This window comes from Danio rerio, chromosome 24, assembly GCF_052040795.2.
Source record: "Danio rerio strain M-AB ecotype USA chromosome 24, GRCz13ab, whole genome shotgun sequence".
Taxonomy (NCBI): Eukaryota; Metazoa; Chordata; class Actinopteri; order Cypriniformes; family Danionidae; genus Danio; species Danio rerio.
The window spans coordinates 28,022,931-28,031,093 of NC_141044.1; the positions used below are offsets into that span (position 1 = coordinate 28,022,931).

The following is an 8,163-nucleotide window of genomic DNA, read 5'->3' on the forward strand; positions in this document are numbered from 1 at the left end:
CCCCAATTTCTGTTTGATGGAGAATTTTTTCAACACATTTCTAAACATAATAGTTTTAATAACTCATCTCTAATAACTGATTTATTTTATATTTGCAATGATGACAGTAAATAATATTTTACTGGATATTTATCAAGCACTTCTGTACAGCTTAAAGTGTCATTTAAAGGCTTAACTAGGTTAATTAGGTTAAATAGGCAGGTTAGGGTAATTAGGCAAGTTATTGTATAATGATGTTTTTTTTCTGTAGACTATCAAAAGAAAATAGCTTTAAGATGTTAATAATCTTGTACTAAAATGGTGTTTAAAAAATTAATTCCTGCTTTAATTCTAGCCGAAATAAAACAAATAAGACTTTCTCCAGAAGAAAAAATATTATCAGACATACTGTAAAAATGGTCTTGCTCTGTTAAACATAATTTAGGAAATATTTTAAAAAGAAAAATTCAAAGGGGGGCTAATAATTCTGACTTCAACTGTATTTTATGAATCAGCAAAGATGATTTGAGCTAAAATCATCTCCTTTTATGTTGTACTGGCATCTTGAATAGGTAAATCCACTGCAAATGTACATTTTTGGCTGAACACTTCCGAATAATGATGTCAGGAAGAACCAAACAGGGATTTTCACAGTGATGCTGTGAATATTTGACATTTTAGTGAAAGGTTTTTCAAAGAACGGTTTTGTTTTCATAGTGTAAAGAATGTTTTATTAATCTAAAATGAATTTTTTTCAATGGGCTATATGCACACAGACGTTTAATTTCAGCCAGCCAGCCTCAGCATTTCCGGTGAACTGTCATTCCATTATAAAATTGCCACGTTTAAGGTCTGATTTCTTTAAAAATCAGTGATCTTCACTGCCCTTTTCCCTCACCATGTCTTTAAGATATGAGTTTATTTTACCCCCGTTTTTTTCAATGGAGTTTCTGCACTTGCCTGCTCATCCTGATGGTGCTAGCGGTTACACACGGTCATTCATCTCGTTTTATGCTTGAACAACTAAATGAAAGCTTTATTTAACTGTATGTATTGTTATTACATTACAACATTGATGCTTTAAAAGGAACCCTGTGAAATTGAAAATAGTCACATTAAACTTTTACCGGAAGTTTATCATTGGCTGAAAAACACTAGCTGTGAATATACCCCATTGTAAATGTTTTACACATGTTTTATGTAAACATTTGTGTAATGGAAACATTGTGTGGTTATTGGAGCTTCTTTGTAAAACCATCAACAACAAAATACAGCTAAAACCTAAATGCAAAGGTTCGTGATCCTCAGTTTGACAACACTACAAATAAACTCATCCTTTAGCTCCAGCTTCACCTTTAATGTGTTTGTTTGCATAAGCTTAACCACAGAGAACTTTACAAGTTTAAACAATAAGAGTGTTGTCAGGCATTAACAGATAATTGCATGACAACACTTAGTCAATAGCAGTTTCTAAGTATCATATTGTGTGCTGAAGTACAATTTGCATAGAAACGCATGATAATATGCACTTAAAGTAATCATCATTAACTTTTGAACACTCTGTTCCAGTTTCAACGAAAATATTAATCTGCATACATAAAATGTGTACACAAGTTTACCAACTTCAAATCAGCCTTGTGAAAATGATGTTAATAATACTTGATATATCATCTTCTACAGTTATCCTTTCATTGGTGTCTATTTAAAATAATCAGTGGAAGTTCAGCCCACTCTTTGGGTCACTTTAATTCTTCAATTTAGGTCATAAAGCTTTGCAACATTAGCAAATGTTTTAACTGGAGTTGTCGGAGACAATAGTGAACTGTGCCATGGCAACAGAGGCCATGTGCCAGTAGTGAGTATAATTGCCCTCTGTACCCCCCTCCCCACCGCACACAATACAATTCTGCAGATCCAAACCCCACAACGTGCAGTCCTAATCCGTTTCTAGGGATCTTGAATAAATGCTGCCAAATCATAGATTATAAGAGTTCTTCAGGCCAGTGAACTTCGTGGAAAATATTACAAAGCATTAAGATATTTTTTAATCAAAAGTGTATTGTTGTATGCTCACAATGTGAAAACAAGTTATTACACTCTGTGTCCACTTTATTAGGTACACCCTGCTTGTACTGGGTTGGAACCCTATTCACTGATTCAGCAAGATGCAGGATGAACCTGTAGTTTCTGAGATTTGTATTTCAGTATGTTGTGTCTAACTGAAATGGAATATTAAGTAGGGGCAGGGCTTTCTTTTTGTGCATCATTCCCTAATAGCAAACTAATGGTAGAGTAATCAAGAATATTGTGGCTGAAGCCCTCATTAACAAAGTACCACCATGCACTCTAAAAGAGGAAGCAAATGGTCAGACTTTGATTACCAAAACACAGTAAAAAAAAAAATTAATTATTCGAGTAATCTTGTTGCATTGACTTAGTTAAGTTGTATTGACCTAATTCTCGTCTTTTCAACTTAAAATGTTAGTTGACAGAGTTAAATAGTTAACCTAACTACTTATTTTAAGTAAATCGAACTTGCAAAGTTGAGTTTTAATAGGTTAACCTACATTTTCAAGTAAGCAGAACTTGCAAAGTGCAGTTGAAATATTAACTTTCATTTTCAAGTTCGCTGAACTTAATCTCGAAGATTGTCTCAATCAAAAATAGAACAGACAATGAAATACATTACACATTTTATTAAAGGATTTCACTTACAATTTAACAACTACACATCATTTACTTACTAAATAACTGTATTTACACAAATTCATTTTCCTTACAAAATAATTGCTTTTACAAAGAAATTTAAGTGAAATTAAACTCAAGAGGAGAAAAAAACAAATATCTAACTTTTTAAATATCTAATGTTCATCATGTCTTACAGTGTACACAATTAAGATTAGAGTAATCACAAAATTGTTAAAAATCTGAAATTTACTGACTTTTTTTTTTTAAGTGTTTGTCTACTGTTTGCATATGAAGGGATATATTGCTAAATATCCACCTGTAGTAAATCATCCCGGCATCTGGGAATTAGCTACAAGTTAGAAAGAGAAAACTACATTTAGGTGAATTATTGTAATTCTTCTTCTTAAAAATTGTCTTTTCTATGCACATAAAGGAAGACATTTGGTGGTTAAATCTCACCTGTTGTAAGTCAATATGACCTCTGGGAATGTGCTACAACCTATAGATAAAAAAAATGGTGAATTACTGTACATATTTGGTCTTAAATATTTGTGTACTGTACATTTATACAAAATAGAACAGACAATGGAATACATTACACAAGGATTTACTCACAATTTAACAATTACACACAATTTACTTACAAAATAACTGTATTTACAAAGAAATTGTAAAGTAAAATTAAACTCAACAGGAGAATAAATAAATAACTTTAAAACTGTAAAATACACAACTAATACAGACTCTTGGATAAAAATGACGCCAGAACTTATCAGGTCATAAAACCTGAACTTTAATTCAATTCACATGTAAGTGTACTCTTGCACTGCCGGCTGCTCCAATGTTCATCAACAGTCTCTGAATCACAGCAAAAGTATACCTGATGTCTTTTGATTTACGTTGGGATAGCTGGAGTAGTTGCTGATAGTTCGGGTAGTTTATGTATGCTGTATGAAAAATGACAAAAAACTAATTCTTTTACACATACCACACTAAATCTGAAAGACGTAAAACACAACATGAGCACACCAAATCTTATTTATACCAACAAATTATTATTTGTGTGATGTTAGTGCTTCGGCTTTTAGTGTTCTATGTAAATTTGTTGATTGGCTGTAGTGAAATGGCAGAACTTGTCGCTTAAAGTAATTTTATCAAGAAAAAATAATAATAATAAGCCAACCAACCCCCATTTAAGAATTAGTGTTCACAATCAAGATCAGAGTATTCACCAAATCTTTCAAATATAAATTTACTGCATTTATCAAAAAAAAACTTTGCCTACTGTTTGCATATGAAGGGAAATATTGGTAAAATTTATCCTGTAATAAGTCAGCCCAGCATTACATGTAGGTGAGTTATTGTAATTATTCTTCTTAAAAATGTGTCTATTCTATGCTTATGAAGAAAGACATATGGTTTGATTTCACCGGTTGTGAGTCAATCTGGCCTTTGGGAATGTGCTCCAATCTTTAGAAAAAAAACATTTAGGTGATTATTGTAAATTTTAGGTCTTAAATATTTGTGTACTGTACATTCATGAATAGTTATTCATCTATTATATGCATATGAAGAGAGATATTTGGTAAAAATCTCTCCTTTGTCAAGAATGTTGAATTATGGGAATGTGCCATAACATTTAGAAAGAGAAAAGTGCATTAAAATGAATTACTGTAAAATAAAAATTACTGTATATAAAAAGAACTCTAACCTGTAGTAAGTCAGAAGAATAGATAAGTTAAATATTCATTCATTTTCTTGTCAGCCTAGTCGCCTCAGCGGAATGAATTTATTCAGCAAGTTTTTAAGCAGCGGATGCCCTTCCAGCCGCAACCCATCTTTTGGGAAACATCCACACACACACACACACACACTCATACACTACTGACAATTTAGCCTGCCCAATTCACCTGTACCGCATGTCTTTGGACTGTGGAGGAAACCGGAGCACCCGGAGGAAAATCACACGAACGCATGGAGAACATGCAAACCACACAGAAATGCCAACTGAGCCGAGGATCGAACCAGTGACCCAGCAACCTTCTTGCTGTGAGGTGACAGGACTACCTACTGCGCGACTGCTTCGCCCCAAAAAGTAAAAAAAATAAAAATAAAAATATATGTATTTATGTATGTATGTAAATATATATATATATATATATATATATATATATATATATATATATATATATATATATATATATATATATATATATATATATATATATATATTAGGGATGTCAAATGATTAAAAAATTTACGCAATTAATCACACTTTTTGTAATTAATCATGATTAATCACGAAACGCCGTATTTATTACAGAAATAAAAACACAGGCATGTAAGTGCAATTTAATGAAACAATTTAATGCAATAACAAACATAAATGATTTCCATGGTGGATTCTAAGTGGACTACAAACACACACATACACACACACACACACACACACACACAGACAATGCGTGCAGTGCGGTGCACACGGTGAGTGAGGACTATATATGATAACATATTAACAATTCATGGACGAAAAGTTTATATATGTATTTTTACAAGTTATAACACAGATTTTAAGGAGCATTACTTAGCAAATTTGATGTACTGTCATTTTTGCATGACTCCCATTGATGAATTCTCCCGAGTAGCATAATGGGATAGCATCCAATGGACTTCAAAATCTCACCGGAAGTAGTAGGTCATCCGAGTACTTCTCATCTACTGTTTTTTGAATACTATTAATGCGTGCATAATACTCCGCTCATATACTGTTTTTCTATATACTATATAGTATATTGTAGGGAAGTATGCAATTTAAGACGCCCCTGTGTGCCTGACTTCTGCTGTTTAACTGACAGTCGGCAAACCAACTTAATGGTTCATATTCCGCCCCCTGCTTGAATGTAGTATGGTTCAATTTAAAAAACACTGGTTCAGCAAATGTTTTTAAGTTGAGCGACAAACACTACTTAAAGAGTAGTTCAGTCTGACCATTTGCTTCTGTGTTTGGAGTTGCGCTTCTTTTGTTGTCATCAGTTTGGTGGCTTCAGCCATAATACTTTTGACCACACACCTCTTACCATTATTTTGCTACAAGAAAATTATGTGCAAAAAGAAAGACCTGCTCCTAATCAATATTCTATTGCAATTTGAAGTACATAAACATACTTCAATAAAGCTCTCAACAACCTCCAATTTATGCAACCGTGTATTCACAATACACAGCTGGTACTAAGAGGTTCAAAGTGAGTCAAGAAAATAATCCCAACACTATTACACCACTGACAGAATAGAACCATCCTTTCATGTTCTTTTGGCAAATTCTGACCCACCTATTCAATGGTGCAGCAGATACAGAAGGTCATCAGGCAAGCAAACCTGTTTTCAATCTTCACAGCTGAGCATATCTGAATTGTAGTTTTGTTCACTGACAGGAGTAACACTGGTGTGCTTATCTGGTGCTGGAGCTCCTAAGCTTCAAGTTTAGATGTATTGTGTGGTTAAAGATGATCTTTTGTTGACCTCAGTTGTAACAATTTTAGTTTGAGTTACTGTTGTCTTTCTATCAGACCACACCAGTTTGGCACTCAGGAATAACAAGACATTTTCCAATAGTATCTGGCTGCATGGGAGAACAGCGGCTCAGTAATTAGCACTGTAGCCTCACAGCAAGACGGTTGCTGGTTCGAATACCTTGTCCTAGCTGGGTCAGTTGGCATTTCTGTGTGGAGTTTGCATGTTCTCCCTGTGTTGGCATGGGTTCCCTCTGGGTACTCAGATTTCCCTCACAGTCTAAAGAAATGCAATGTAAGTGAATTGGGTAAGCAAAATTGGCTGTAGTGTATGAGTGTGTGTGAATGCAAGAGTGTACGGGTGTTTCTCAGTACTGTGTTGTGGCTGGAAGGGCATCCACTGCGTAAAGCATATGCTGGTATAGTTGGCGGTTCATTCCACTGTGTCGAACCCCGATAAACAATGGAAATCTGGCTGCAGACCTGCACATGTAAGCGGAAACAAACAGTCTCAGACACATGCACTCAAAGCTAGTGATGTGAAGGCTGATTTATACTTGATGGTTCTGCTTGTTCGATTGAGTACGAGCGGCGACGTGTTGGTTGTGGAGGTTCGCTTTGGGTGTGTGCGATATGATTTCTTACAAAAAATTTTGAGACTCAAACGAACAGTTCATGTAGTGCCACATTTGATTTCAGTTGAATATGAATCAATTTGAAGAAATGTAGTTTGAAAGCCTGTACAGACATCTTTATGACCCGTCCATGAATGATCATAGGCGTAACCAGATGGCCAGTTAGTCTTGGCTAGAAATTGCAACAGCAGTGGAAAAGGAGGAAAAGTTTTGTTTAAATCTTAGGAAAAACGTGAGGGATAAGTTTGTTAAAACCAAAAAGAGAGGCCATGGCAAAAATGGAGACCGGTGTAGTTTAAATAAACAATTACAGAATGTTTTCTACCATTCATAAGTTTTACACTGATGTAAAAATAACACTTTAGAATTTAAAACAATTTAATAGTTACAAAACTAAAATGAAATAAATTATTTCTTAGATATCTGGAAAATAATATTTGAACCTACCGATTTCCAATATACTGATGCCATGTTTTCCAAGGCTTTACTGGTGATAATGGTTAGGAATGTTGGACAATTATTGCCTTTTTAGCATATAAATAGAAAACACAAACTAGCCAGACAGTAATGTATGAATTGTGAAGTGGGCCAAATAAAAAATCATTAGTATTTTTAAGTAAGTGTACCTGAATGATAGTAATGATATTATGTAGTTCCGGAAACTTCCTACTTTAGGGCCGGCGCATCCATAGAGGCGAACTAGGGTGGCAGAATAGAGAGGGTGGCGTCCACGACACCTTCCTCACCAACCGCGTCCTCAGTTCTATCCCCCCTCCCCTCTTTACTTTGATAACCGGTCACTTTTGTTTTCACTTTCGGGTTGAGGGCGTTATGATCGTCCTTTGCCTAGAGTGGCAGTTCAGCTTGCTCCGTTCCTAGTAGCAGTCTCAGCTTGCATGTGCACCCGGTCTGCAGTCAAACTCATCTCACATTTTCCCCCACAGAAATGCCACTCACAGTATATTTTCTCTTTTTCAGCAATCTCTTCTGTAAACTCTAGAGAATACTTATACCAGCCCACCTGGAAACAACAACAAAATCCACTTAAATCACCTTTCTTCTCCATTCATGATGCTCAGAATAAATTTCAAAAGACTGTCTTAACCACATTCGCACCTAAAAATCTAAATATATGTGCATATACCCCATTTGGGCTCCGAAGATGAACAAATTTCTCAGGTACAGGAGTTTGGAACAACAGAAGAATGAGTAATTAATAACAAAAGTAATTTTTTGGGGGTGAACTAACCCTTCATATTACTGCAACGTGATTTGATGATCAGATACTTATGTTAACAAGTAGTTAAACCAGTATTTTATTTTTTAAAAAAGTGGGCAAAGTTGTTTAAAAA

General features: G+C 34.7%; 1 protein-coding gene and 1 long non-coding RNA gene across 16 annotated transcripts in view; both read right to left on the bottom strand.

Moving 5' to 3' along the window:
- pde7a (phosphodiesterase 7A) overlaps positions 1 to 8,163 on the bottom strand; it is a 97,645-nt gene that overhangs the window by 64,828 nt on the left and 24,654 nt on the right. The window lies entirely within an intron of this gene.
- Positions 2,661 to 3,614, bottom strand: LOC141380705 (uncharacterized). 2 transcript variants are annotated; one of them, XR_015525030.1, is made up of 3 exons: positions 3,548 to 3,614; positions 3,127 to 3,166; positions 2,661 to 3,016 (listed from the first exon to the last, which is right to left on the bottom strand). It is a non-coding gene; the product is annotated as an uncharacterized LOC141380705 (long non-coding RNA). The 2 variants fall into 2 exon arrangements; XR_015525029.1 differs by lacking the exon at positions 3,548 to 3,614 and having other exon boundaries at positions 3,127 to 3,208.